The following is a 13,695-nucleotide window of genomic DNA, read 5'->3' as shown; positions in this document are numbered from 1 at the left end:
TGGTTTTTTTAAAATAGGAAGGAGGTGTGGGGTGGGGGAGGGCTAAGGTAGGGAAAAGAAGGGGGTGAGGGGTAGGCTGTGGGGGGTCGGTGGCTGTGGGGGTGGTGGCTGCCTTTCTGCTGCCAATCAGCTGATCAGCGGCCGGTAGACAGAATGGTTGTTGTTATTTTAAATACAAAGGACGAATAAAAACTGGTCAATATTCATCCCTTCGTATTCGTGCAGGTCTCTGGAACCCACAAATATGAAGGGATGAATATTTAATGAATCGGCTATTTTTGCTGAAAAAGCTGATCTATTTTTATATTCGTCCTCATCTCTATTACATACTGTTGTGTATATACTATACATTCCTGTTGACATTCAGTTTGTACTTTGGAAAATTTAATTTAGAAGCATAAAAAAGAGTCACCACTTAATTTTTGGTGCGAAACTCTTTACACATTAACTCTATGTGTTTTGATGTCTCTCCTAATTTTGAATGTAATAAACTGTATGGATGAGTTAGTAAGATTCACTCTGTGTTCTGTTTTGCAACCCCCCCAGCCAGCCAACAGGGGCAATTCCTCCCTTAGAGGAGTCCCTTGGTTTATTTGTCACAAGCTTTCATGTACTGCTATGTGTGCCTTTTAATCCAGCTGTATTTGAACTGGACCAGTATAAACTGAAATTTTTAAAGGGTTGCAGTGGTTGAGTGATTCCACCCTCCCAAAAAAAGCAAACACCACACAGTCTGTTATGTATATGGATGCAATTTATAATCCCAGATTTTCTCATTCTCAATTAAAAACAGCATCTTAAGATGCTGAGACACTGCACTGAAAAACGATCAGCTGCTGCAAGGTTTTCAGTCTGCCCAAGACCAAAAAGACCAGCACATTTTTAACAGCAACAACAGCATTAAATACAATGATTGTGGGTGTGTGGATGTTTCTTTGCAAAAGAAAAAAAACTCTTTTCTATTAGAAAAGTAATATTCCACAGACGCATTGCCCAAAAAAGTGCTAAAATGAGGGAAATGCACAAAAACTCTCAGAAACCCACTCACCACACAGAAACATTTGCCATTTTTCATTCTCATCTGCAAGAATGAACTAAGCAAATCTGTGTTGTGTGTGCTTCCTATAAAGAAGCCCTTTGGCAAAGTTATTCACCTGTTTATTGTGTTTGGGTGCTGCAGACAGACACAATAGTACTCTCACGCAAGCTAAATGGAAACATGGCATGTAGCATTTACTGAACTGTACAAACGAATTACAATCAGTATCTCAATGAGACAGCAATTAAAGCAGTCTGAGACAATGAAAATAGGAATAGCAATTCTCCACTAAAGGAGGGTGCAAGGCATGTTGACTCTATGGTTATTGGGATAATGACTTCCCTCCCCCAGAACTGGCAATAAACTTCAAGTCAAATAATGGAAGAAACACATGAAGGAGTGGACTTCCTGATGGATTCCATCGGTCTAAATTTAGTCTCCCCCATGCACTGAAATTAATGGGGACGTGGTGGCACTGCGGATTAAACCGCAGAAGCCTCTGTGCTGCGAGGTCAGAAGACCAGCAGTCATAAGATCAAATCCACGTGACGGAGTGAGCTCCCCTCACTTGTCCCAGAGTTTGAAAGCATGTAAAAATGCGAGTAGATAAATAGGTACCACCTTGGTGGGAAGGTAACGGTGTTCCATGTCTAGTTGCGCTGGCCACGTGACCACGGAAACGGTCTTCAGACAAACGCTGGCTCTACAGCTTGGAAACAAGGATGAGTTCCACACCCTAGAGTTGGACCTGACTGGATTAAATGTCAAGGGGAACCTTTACCTTTACCTATGCACTGAAATTATCTATCCAATCCACTCGAGGAATAAAAATGTTTAACAGCAACTTCTATGCCAATTGGCAGAATTTTGACAGGGGTGTATGCTATGGCTCTTTTTGCCTTTGTCTGAAGAACTGTGTTTTATATAACAGCTCAGGTGACACACACACACCAAGAGAATTTGTCATGATTTTGCCAAGATGGCTGGCAAAACTGGAGATATGGAAGATCAGGATTCGAGCCAGCATCATATAGAATCATAGAATAATGAAGTTGGAAGGTGCCTATAAGGCCATCAAGTCAAACCCCATGCTCACTTCAGGAATCCAGATCAAAATATATCTGACAAATGGTTTCTGTTGAATGTCTCCAGCACTGGAGTGCTAATCTTCTCCTGAGGTAACTGGTTCCATTGCTGTACTGTCTCTTTTCCATAGTGCTTCCTCCACTAAGTTTGTTATCTCCTCAGAATTCTCCTCCTCTGCTTTGTCTTGCTGTTCTTCTATCTCTACTTGCCTCCCTTGGTGGAAGATGGTCAAGAGTTCTGTCTCTTTGTCTTCTCTTACAGCCTTAATTGTTGTCACTCACTGCTCCAGTTCTTTCATTTTTTTTCTTCCAACAATGCTTCCAGTCTGCACTTGCTGCATGTGTATGCTATGTTGTTCTTAGGCACAGAGACAAATACAGTGGACCCTTGACTTACAGAATTAATCCGTATTGGAACAGTGGCTGCAGGTCAAAAAGTCTGTAGGTCAAGTCTCCATTGACCTACAATGCATTGAAAACCGATTAATCCCGTAACAGGCCGTTTTGGGTTTTTTTTGGTCTGTAAGTCAATTCTCAGGCTGCAAGTCAAACCTAAATTTTGCGGCCAGAGAAGTCTGTAACTCAAAAAGTCTGTAAGTCAAGCTGTCTGTAAGTCAAGGGTCCACTGTACTGTATTGCACTTTGCAGGTCATCACCATAGAAATATCTTCCCCCTCCATAATCCCAGTTACCTTTTTAAATTTCATCTGTTTCTCTATGAGTGCCCTTTCCTTTGTCTTGTCTGTCTTGAAGGATGCTCTCTGCCTTTATTTTCTTGATCTTCCCTTTTCTTTTGTCTCTTCCTGCACTAGACCCTTTCCTTACTACTTTTCCTTACTACCTCTCCCTTGTCAAACTCCTTGTTAGCTCTCTCTGTTTGCTCGCTGCGTGAAATCTGTTTCAGTTTTAATCCTCTGCTGTGCTCTGCTAGGAGTCAGCAAAGAGAAAGGTGATCAGAGTGTAACACCAGAATTTTAGGAATACAGGATCTAACTTCCGAATAGTGTGTTGGTGAAATGTTTCAACAGTTTAGTGTAGGGTAAAAGTGGCGACCATTTTCCCCTCCAGAAATGTAGAACCTAAACTTCCAGACATCCTGATGGACATGGTTATGGGAGTAGCCCAAAACATTTGGAAGATCAGAACTTACCCACCTGGTAGAGGCTTTCATGGAACTCATGACTACAACTAAATGACTACCACAGAGTTCAAGGATCAGTGTTACTTGTATTATGAATACATGAAGTGAAAAATATGATCAACAAGAAAGCGGTTTCTTAAAAGACTAGAACATGTTGGTACATTTCCATGTAGTTTTATTTTCCGGGTGAATTGAATGAAAGAATCTAACTTGAGCACCCATATGTTATGTAAAAATTTACACTGAAATATCCTGCTGGGAAAGGATGTGACATTTTTACAAAGAGTTACATCTTCAGTCGTTTAAACTAGTTTTACATAGTTTGATTTATAACTCTGAATTACTATAGCTCTGTGAGCTAAGAAAAGTATTAGATGTATCATGCAATTGCTTTTTATGTTCAGCCATTTGTAATGTCAGCTTTGATGGAAAGACTACAGAATGCTCGGGAAGAAAGGTATTACTGTGGCTTTCTTTATGCTCAGAGAGGAAAGATAAGTCAAGAATGCACTCTGATAGATGAAAATCTACAGAAGCTAACAGCTGGCATAAATGTCACTGGTTCATTTCGTGGAGCTAACCCAATTGCACAAATGGCTACATCTTGATTCTGTTTTGCCTTTTCACAATTGCTGACAATCACATGAATCAAACACAGAGCTCCAATGACAACAGGCTATCCTTCACCCTGTATTATTGGAGGATAAAGCTACTGTGCTACCATAATGCAATGTAACCCATCATTCTTGGCTGTTATAGGTAACTCTTGCCAAACTGTTGTTTAGCACAGAACTGTGAACAGGTTGTAGAAAGCAAGATCAAATTTCATAGCTGTGGATGCTGCAATGTGATAGCATATTTGAATGTTTATATCTGTTCATATTACACATCCCATGAAGAAACTGATTGGTGGAATAAGGCTGAATACCTAGCAAAAATACAGGTCTTGAGAAGTTTCGCCTTAGATATCACATTACATTTTCTGTCACATCTTTCCTTCTCTGTTCTTGAAAAGGGCCGAGATGCTCAAGCAGATGTTTCAACAGTAACTTCTATCCCAGTATATCTCAGTGCTGAAACGACATAATCAAATGACAGTATTTCACATTTTTTTCCTTTGGCCTCTTTGAAGATAGGTGTTGGGAGTCACCTGCTATTTTGACTCACGTGTCTATTCAGAAGCAAGTCAAGAAGAAATGCAGAAGTCCTTGGCTACAGGAAGCTCTGCCGACTTCAAGGACATCTACCACTTGATTTCTAACAGGAGAAATGCTGCAGGGGTAACGTGATGGAAGGATGGTCTACAGAATGCTTGTTTTGATAAAATGAAAGGAATGGTACTTTGCACATGGTCAAAGTCATTCTCTTCATAATACTTCCCACATTTCTAGGCTGAGCTCTATAAAAAGAGAAGGCAAAGACAGATTTATGTGATTGTACTTAAAAAAAAACACACCACTCTCTTCTTTCTGTGAGAATGCCTGTCAAAGAACTAAACAGGCAGTGAAAAGCACAATTGAACTAATTTGGTTGGTGAGCCATTTTGTCAATACATGTTGTTACATTTTACTTGCTGGCTAGATAGAAAGTGTAAATCCGTCTTCCTTACTCTGATGCCCAATGGTCATATGCAGGCTGGGGATAACAGTTCATGCTCAATGGCTGTGCTAGCTGAGGACCAGGAGAACGGTAGTCTGGCACTTCTGTAGATTGGAGAAAGTTTTTGTTAATCATTCCAAGTTCAATTACAGAAAGAAACTCGGAACAGCTAGGATGAAGGCTTGCCGAATCTTGGATCCAATCAAAATTTTAACTATGAACTGGGAACCTTCATCAGTGGCCGTGCTGGCCAGCACTGAGATGGAATCCAACTACACTGAGAGAGGCAAAGGTTCCTTGACCTTGTATTAAAAGGTCCCCATCAGTTTCTACTTGCAATAACTTCTGCAAGAAGAAGGCCGAACTCCTAATTCACAGCTCTGCTTGTGAATTTTATTTATTTATTTATTTATTTGATTTTTACCCCGCCTATCTGGACTACCAGTCCACTCTAGGTGGCTTCATTACTTATTACAAACAAATTGTTGCTGATTAAAGGTAGTTTCTGGGCACATGTAACTCACACACAACATGAAAAATCAGATGTATTCTGAAATCACCATGGGAAGCCTTTATTTTGCTTAATTTGCTGCTGCTGCTGACATCAGTACTGTTGCGGACATGAAGTCATGCAACAGGGTTTCAGCCAATGAATAGTTTCCTATAGTAGTTGGGAAATTATACTGTATTTATCCTTCTATTTATCCTTTATTATATGCTTAGTGAAGAGAAGGGGAACAGTGGTTATTGATTTTTCCTCCCCTTGTCACTTAGGAACTTTCTTTGGATGTACCTTAGAAACTGACCTTTACAATGCATGTAACATCTACTATCATGAAAGTTGTGAATGCTTTTCTTGACCTTCAGCTTCAAAGTATCTTCTGACAACCATCAGAAACAAAATTTCAGAGGGCCATGGAACACGGCCTGACATTTTCAAAAGACATGGCTTAACGCCGACAAACAAGAGATGGGCCTAGATGAAGAGTTAATTTATTTCAAGCTAATTACCCACAGTTAGCATTAAATCACTGTTCTTCCTCCTGTCTGAGGAAGGAATAGCTTGCCTTGCACATGTTACAAGAAGGAAATTCAAAAAAGTCGATAGAAGAGTAAATTAGAGTGTTGCCCTTAATTGCAATGTAAGCAAATCATGTTTTCAAGAGTTCTGAAACCTGGAATGAGGAAAACCCTGCTCTCAGTTTTGCATTGGGTGTTCTAAAGAATTCGGAAGTGCCACAGGCCTGGAGAGACCTGGCCTTACTCTTTAAAAGTAACTGTTCCATAAATAAGCTGTGAGGAATTTGAGAGTGAGAGAAAACTAAGTTTATAGCAGAAAAGTTAGAAGTTGGAAGATATCTTTCACTGGGAGATAGCATTCTTCTTGAGAAAGAAGGTTTGTTATTCTGAGCACCAGGGCCTGAAACAGGAATGTAGGAGGTACTGGCTGTTCATAGTACAAGAAGCAGCCAACTGATACTTCAGTACCAAGAAATTCCATTAAGATAGGACTGGTGAAGGTTTATCCTTCCAGTTTGTTGATGGACTTCTACTGTTGCTGATGTATCCACTGCAGTTGTTGATGGGCTACTACCATTCATAGATTACAACTCCCATTATATGTCATCACTGGCTAGGCTGGGCATGCATGATGGAACGTGGAGCTCAACAACATCTCAATGAAAATAAACTTCCCAGCTGAACTTGCAGAAAACGTTCAATGACCACTGTTGAATTCATTGATGTACTCAACAAACAAAAATAAAATCCAGCACATTTCCAGAGGACTTGTTTTAAAAATAATTGGTTCATAAAGGATCTGCAGGGATATGTGCATCATATTGACTATTAAATACTGGAGGAGAGCTTTGCCCCCCACCCTGGAATAAAGAGGCAAGACACAATAGCTGGATTAACTAGGGCCACACTTTATTAAACATGTAACATTAACTCCTGCTGTTCCCAAGCAGAGGGTGGCCTGCTGTAGTGCGGAATCAGGTTTGAGTCTGAAGGTCTCACAGGACCCTGTCCCCAACCACATTCGGGTGAGTCCTAGACCCCGTTGTTGTGTGGTCCCTTGGATAGCGCAACTCTGGACAGCACTTGATGCGGCCCCTCCTGGGCCTATAAACTCCCTCTTGTTGGTGACACTCAGCCTGGGAAGGGCCCCAGCATGTCCTCCCCCACTGGCACTGTAACCTCACGATCCACAGCGCCGTGAGGTCAGATGGGCTTTCACCTCCCTTGTACTCTTTGGGCACTCAGTGATTGATTGTTGTTCTTTCCACACTACCCACCAGTGTGAATGTATGGATAGCCCACTAACCTCAAAACTACAAACATACCAGTGTGGGATAGGCAAAAAAAACCCCTGCTAACCAAATACCAATCTAGGTAGCAAGGGGGAAAAAAATCCTATCCGGCCCCCAAAATGGCAACCCAAAATTCACACTGGATTTATGGGTGGGTGGAAAGAAAGTCTCGAAAGAGGCTGAGAAGGAGGGGGAGGACATCTATATCCTACCCTCTCCCAAACCCCACCCCATGGATGACGCAAGGTGAGATTCTTGTCTTTTCCCATGCCAGGGGAAGGAGGCAAAGAAACTCTGGGCGACGCTGCATGTGCCTGCGGAGCCACCATTGTGAATACTATGGACCACCAGAAACACAACTGAATTGGTGCTAGATTAAAACAAGACTGAACCTAAGCAAAAACGATGAACTCAACTACTTAGCTACTTTTACCTCTCTTATACATTGAGCATATCATGAGAAGACAAGATTTGATGAAAAACACAATAATGTCAAGAAAAGTTGAATGCAGCAGGAAAAGAGGAAGAACAAATGTGAGCTAGATTGACTCAATAAAGGAACCACAGTCTTCAGTTTGCAAGAGCTGAGAAGGGTTGTTAATGATAGGACATTTTGGAGGTGACTGATTCATAGGGTTGCCATAAGTCGGCATGGACTTGATAACACATAGCAACAACTACAACTACTGGAACCCAACCAACAAAGTCAAGCCATGTTTCCCCCTCTGTTAAAAGGAAAAGAGTGGTGCCTTTCCTTGCAGGGAAAACAATATTCTACTCCTATAAAAACATTCCAGAAAATGTGTGCGGGCTAAAAGTAGGATATGGGTTGTACATGCTAGCCTTGATCCTGACATTTCTTAGAGTGGCAGTTCTTTCACCATTCTCCAACTTCTCTGCATTGATCAAAGAGATCTGAATGGAGGTTACACTCACATCAAATTGTGAAATGTTCTATTCATATTCAACGGACCATTCACAGCACACTGCAGGTTAAGAAAATAAAGGAGAGAGGCTGCCACACACAAATATATAAGGTGAGTGGGGCCTGCAGGCATGGACCCGTATGCACTCCTACATTGAGCCCTTATGCATTCTTTGGAATTCTTGTCCAGGATCAGCAACTTGTAAATGGTTACAGATTTCATTTGCCAACTCAGCATCCAAGCCTGTCTCAACACTTCAAAGAGCAGATTGGGTGGGTAGGTGGGTAGAAATGCGTAAAGGAAACATTCACATGGCAGGGACCCCAGCATTCCCACCTGCTAATGATTATTTGAACATCTGAGTGAGCAACCTCAGCAGAGTCAAGGGGTGTTTTTCAGTTTGTCTGGTTACTCAAGAAGCATGGCTGAAGTGGGAAAGGGCATGTTCAAAGTAGCTAATAAATACTTTCCTTTTTTGTTTTGTTTTTTGGTTCCTTAATTTAAATATATATATTTCAACACAATCTGTACACAGAACATATCGCACAGAAAGCCAGACTAGATTCAGATGAAGGAGGAGAGAGAATTGATGGAAGAAGCATCAATAATATATGCAGATAACATGGTCTTACTGGCAGAAAGCAGCAATGATTTGAAATTAGTGTTATTGAAAGTGAAAGAAGAAAGTACCAAAGAAGGAATTCAGTGGAACTTTACGAAGGCAAAAATTATGATTATAGAGGAACTGCACAACATTAATATTGGCAATGAAGAAACTGAAATTCTTAAAAAATTATGTATAACTTGGTTCAATCATCGACCCAACAGCCATTTGTCTCACTCTATGAAGGAGGTGAAGCATCTTCCCTTCATCCTCCACGTATCTTGAAAGATGAGGAATTTTGCATTTTGGAAGCATTTTTCACATCCCTACCCAGGGAGTTGTACTTCACACATATTTAACAACCAGTTGAACAGATCCACAGTAAACAAACAACTGACTCCAACAGATGAAAGAGGGAAAAGATACTCAGCAGAAAGGTAGGGCTCTGTTTTAAATCAAAGGCTGGAAGGAACAATTGATTCATGCTGGATAGACAGATAATCAGACCAGCCCAGAAAAGTTCCTCCCAGTCACACATTCTACAGAAAGCATGTGAAGTTCCAAAATAATATACATCACAGGTGGGTGGAGAGAATGTATGTACCTCATGTCAAGAATGGGAAAAACGCCAAATGGGAAAAATTGGGAAAAATGCCAGATCGATTTGTGGTTTGCTTTCCTGGTTCATGCCTGGCGGGAGGGGGAACCTAATGACTTGACCCCCTTTTTGTTTCCCCCCTTGGCTACCTTCTTTTGTCCTGCTCTTTCCTCCTCTTCTTTCGTCACCACCACCATCTTCATAGATAGCAGCCCAGCTTCCCTTCCAGGGACCAGGCCAATTTGTGCATGTGCACACAGATCCACAGCAATCAGCTGGTAGGTGCACGCATGTGCAGAGACGGCAGCTGGGCTCCCAGAAGGGAAGGCGGGCCTGCTGTCCCTAAAGATGGCTAAGGTATGTAAGAAGCGGTGGCAGCAGGACCAGGTAGGGGGGCGACGGGGCAATGGGAAGTGCTATCCATTTTGCCGAAATGAAGCTCAGGGGAAAAAATAATAATCAGCACTTCAGTTTGTTTCAGCAAAATGGAATGCACAAACTGAAGTACAAAGCAACCTGGTTCAGGTTTTTTGGCTCATATTTCGGTTCAGGCCCATCTCTACCCATGTGTTTTTTGACCCTTAGTCCTTGCTGGCTTATGTCACAATGTCAAGTTGCCTGAGCCCTCTTCTTAAAAGGGACTTTGCTCAGCTTGGGATATGCCACCCCTCCAGTTGCCCAAGCCTACAAAGTAGCCTGCCCCCAGCAATCTCTGTCTAAAGCCTTATCCCATTTCCAATCGCCTGTTTAATTGTCTTTGATCTGCTCATCTGCTCATCATAGTAGCTGCTCTAAACTGTCTAAAGGGAAAAGGTAATAGATACAGCAACAAAGATTGTTAATCCAAGCCCTCTAGCATCCTCACCCTGCTTCCTAAGCAATGTAGCACCGGCTTCTTTAGAATGAGTTCGATGGAAAGCCTGGTTTTTAATTTTTTTTCTTTTCTTTTCCTTTTGAAGCTACTGGTACACAGTGTCTATGGCAATGCCCATGTGATTTAAAGAGGCTGTGTATCCACCCTAAGGATATTTTTCTTAACCAGGGATTTCAAAGCACTTGATGAATTCTACATTACTCCAGAGGACTGGAAAAGATGGACATGATAAAGGACAAAAATGGTAGGGACCTAACAGAAGCAGAAGACATCAAGAAGAGGTGGCAAGAATACACAGAGGAATTATACCAGAAAGATTTGGATATCCCGGACAACCCAGATAATGTGGTTGCTGACCTTGAGCCAAACATCCTGGAGAGTGAAGTCAAGTGGGCCTTAGAAAGCTTGTCTAACAACAAGGCCAGTGGAGGTGATGGCATTCCAGTTGAACTATTTAAAATCTTAAAAGATGACGCTGTTAAGGTGCTACATTCAATATGCCAGCATGTTTGGAAAACTCAACAGTGGCCAGAGGACTGGAAAAGATCAGTCTACATCCCAATCCGTAAGAAGGGCAGTGCCAAAGAATGCTCCAACCACTGTACAATTGCATTCATTTCACACGCTAGCAAGGTTATGCTCAAAATCCTACAAGGTAGGCTTCAGCAGTATGTGGACCGAGAACTCCCAGAAGTACAAGCTGGATTCCAAAGGGGGAGAGGAACCAGAGACCAAATTGCTAACATGCACTGGATTATGGAGAAAGCCAGAGAGTTCCAGAAAAACATCGACTTTTGCTTCATTGACTATGCAAAAGCCTTTGCTGTGTGGACCACAGCAAACTATGGCAAGAAATGGGAGTGCCTCACCACCTTATATATCTCCTGAGAAACCTATATGTGGGACAAGAAGCAAGAGTTAGAACTGGATATGGAACAACTGATTGGTTCAAAATTGGGAAAGGAGTACGACAAGGCTGTATATTGTCTCCCTGCTTATTTAACTTATATGCGGAATAGATCATGCGAAAGGCTGGACTGGAGGAATCCCAAGGCGGAATTAAGATTGCCGGAAGAAATATCAACAACCTCCGATATGCAGATGATATCACTCTGATGGCAGAAATTGAGGAGGAATTAAGGAACCCTGTAATGAGGGTGAAAGAGGAGAGTGCAAAAAAGGATCTGAAGCTCAACATCAAAAAAACTAAGATCATGGCCACTGGCCCCATCACCTCCTGGGAAATACGTAGAAGGGGAAGATATGGAGGCAGTGACAAATTTTACTTTCTTGGGCTCCATGCTCACGGTAGATGGAGACAGCATCCTAAAAAGCAGAGACATCACCTTGCCAACAAAAGTACACATAGTCAAAGCTATTGTTTTTCCTGTAGTGACGTATGGAAGTGAGAGTTGGACCATAACAAAAGCAGACCGCCGAAGAATTGATGCTTTTGAAATGTGGTGCTGGAGGAGGATCTTGAGAGTCCCCTGGACTGCAAGGAGAACAAACCTATCAATTCTAAAGGAAATCAACCCTGAGTGCTCACTGGAAGGACAGATCCTGAAGCTGAGGCTCCAATACTTTAGCCATCTCATGAGAAGGGAAGAATCCTTGGAAAAGACCCTGATGTTGGGAAAGTGTGATGGCAAGAGGAGAAGGGGACAACAGAGGATGAGATGGTTGGACAGTGTCATCAAAGCAACCAATATGAATTTGACCCAACTCCGGGAGGCAGTGGAAAATAGGAGGTCCTGGCATGCTCTGGTCCATGGGGTCACGAAGAGTCGGACACGACTGAATGACTAAACGAACGATATTACTCCATATACCCCTCTACACACATGTAGTCACATGCAAACATACATGAGATCAAGGAAAAAGCAGGTACTTAACAATGAACAGAGAGTGACCCTTTGTGATGATATTTTAAAATACTTGTCTGAATGAAAATTGCAGGTGAGCTTGGAAATGTTTCACTGGAATACAGAGAAGGTTGTCATCTCAACTGTTGCAAACACTAGTGCATGAACTTCAATTGCTGGTATGTGTGTGTGTACCTCATCTCTATCAAGCTTGAAAGATTGAACATGAAAGATGAAACACGAAGGTGATTTCAACAAAGTCATAGTGGTACAGTCTGTGATTGTCTGGTCATTTTCCATTTATTTGATAAGTCTAGCGGCTATTCTTAAAAGCAGGACAGATCAGACATTCCTGGCAGCTCTGGCAAATTCTTTAAACAGAGACACTTTTGATTTAGAAAGTGGAAGTCTTCTCCAAAAGGTTCTTGACGGGCACCTGGCTCAGCAGCCTCAGATACAGACTGTCAATCCAACCATTCCTGTAACACAACATCCTGATCTTCTTGTTACAAGTCCTGTGCTGCTTAAGCATTTTATTCTGCTTTAAAAAAATAAATAAAACCAAAGCAAATATAAAGACATAAAAGAATTGTAAAGAGCTTTTTTCTTACAACTTGTCAGTGCAAATTCTTTGATATAGAATTCATTCAGTGGTTTTGTGTTTTTCATGGCTGTTTATGTTCTTTCGGGGGTGAGAGGTGAAAAAAAGGAAGAAAAGACTGAATAAATCTCATGGTGGTGGTGCTGAGATCAATAATTGTGAAACTTGGTTCCAGGAATAAGAACAAGATTAACGGTATAAAGTTTATGCTTGAGGGGAATTAACAAGTTGAATGAACCTTGTGTCAGGATTTGTTCCTTTAAGTGAACAAGGGGTTAAATTTAATATTGTAGTGAGAATGCAAAGTCATGCCTGTAAACGTCAAGCCAATGGATGACTGATAGCATACAGATGGGACAAGCTTAGGTAATCCTTGTCAACCACATCCAGCTGCTATGTTGGCAGTGATAGGCTGCTCTCACTATTTAAGCAAGAGTGTGAGAACAGCACTTCGCCACTCAGTTGTGAGTTTGGTGGTCATTACTTTACTTGAATATGAATGTTATGTCGGTCTGAGATATCTATGCCAATGTATATATTGCCATGTATTTATATATGTCTGACCAAGTCTAATATATTGTGCTATAAGTATTATTAGAATTCAGTGCCTTTTTTCTAAGTCTTTACTCTGTTTATTAAGGGGAGTATTTGAGGCTACCAGATAAGAGACTCTGTGTAGCTTGTTATCTTGGTCTCCAAGGTTTGTTTTTCCTAACAGAGTCCTCTTGAAAGCCTCACTGTCCAAATCTGACGCCAAGCTTCAGGAGAGGCAAACACCACATCAAGCCTTTAGAGTGGGCCCCACACCAACACCTTGTTCATGCCACAAAGAGGTAACACAAACCTACCTATTGGTCAGTCCATTCTGAAGGCGTAATGTACTCTTAAAGTGAGGGCCAAGGGAAATGTATCTTTCGCTATTTGAAATGTCTCTGACAAAAAATTCTCTCCTGGCTCTGCAGTTGCATAATCTCATGGTTGACTCCACTGACTCATTAAGGCAAATTCTTTCATAAGAAATGACAGCTGTCAGGGTATTATTATTATTTTT

The 13,695-nt window shown here is 41.5% G+C and overlaps 1 long non-coding RNA gene across 1 annotated transcript in view; it reads left to right on the top strand.

Moving 5' to 3' along the window:
• The first annotated feature begins 63 nt into the window (after nt 1-63).
• The window catches only part of LOC144588159 (uncharacterized), a 30,265-nt gene continuing 16,633 nt past the window's right edge, over nt 64-13,695 (top strand). Inside the window, exon 1 of the long non-coding RNA XR_013543533.1 lies at nt 64-13,477. This is a non-coding gene — a long non-coding RNA (uncharacterized LOC144588159). The remainder of the gene's footprint in view (nt 13,478-13,695) is intronic.

Source organism: Pogona vitticeps, chromosome 3 (genome assembly GCF_051106095.1).
Source record: "Pogona vitticeps strain Pit_001003342236 chromosome 3, PviZW2.1, whole genome shotgun sequence".
Lineage (NCBI taxonomy): Eukaryota > Metazoa > Chordata > Lepidosauria > Squamata > Agamidae > Pogona > Pogona vitticeps.
Note: the sequence above shows the minus strand (reverse complement) of the source record. Positions and strands in the feature narration are given on the sequence as shown.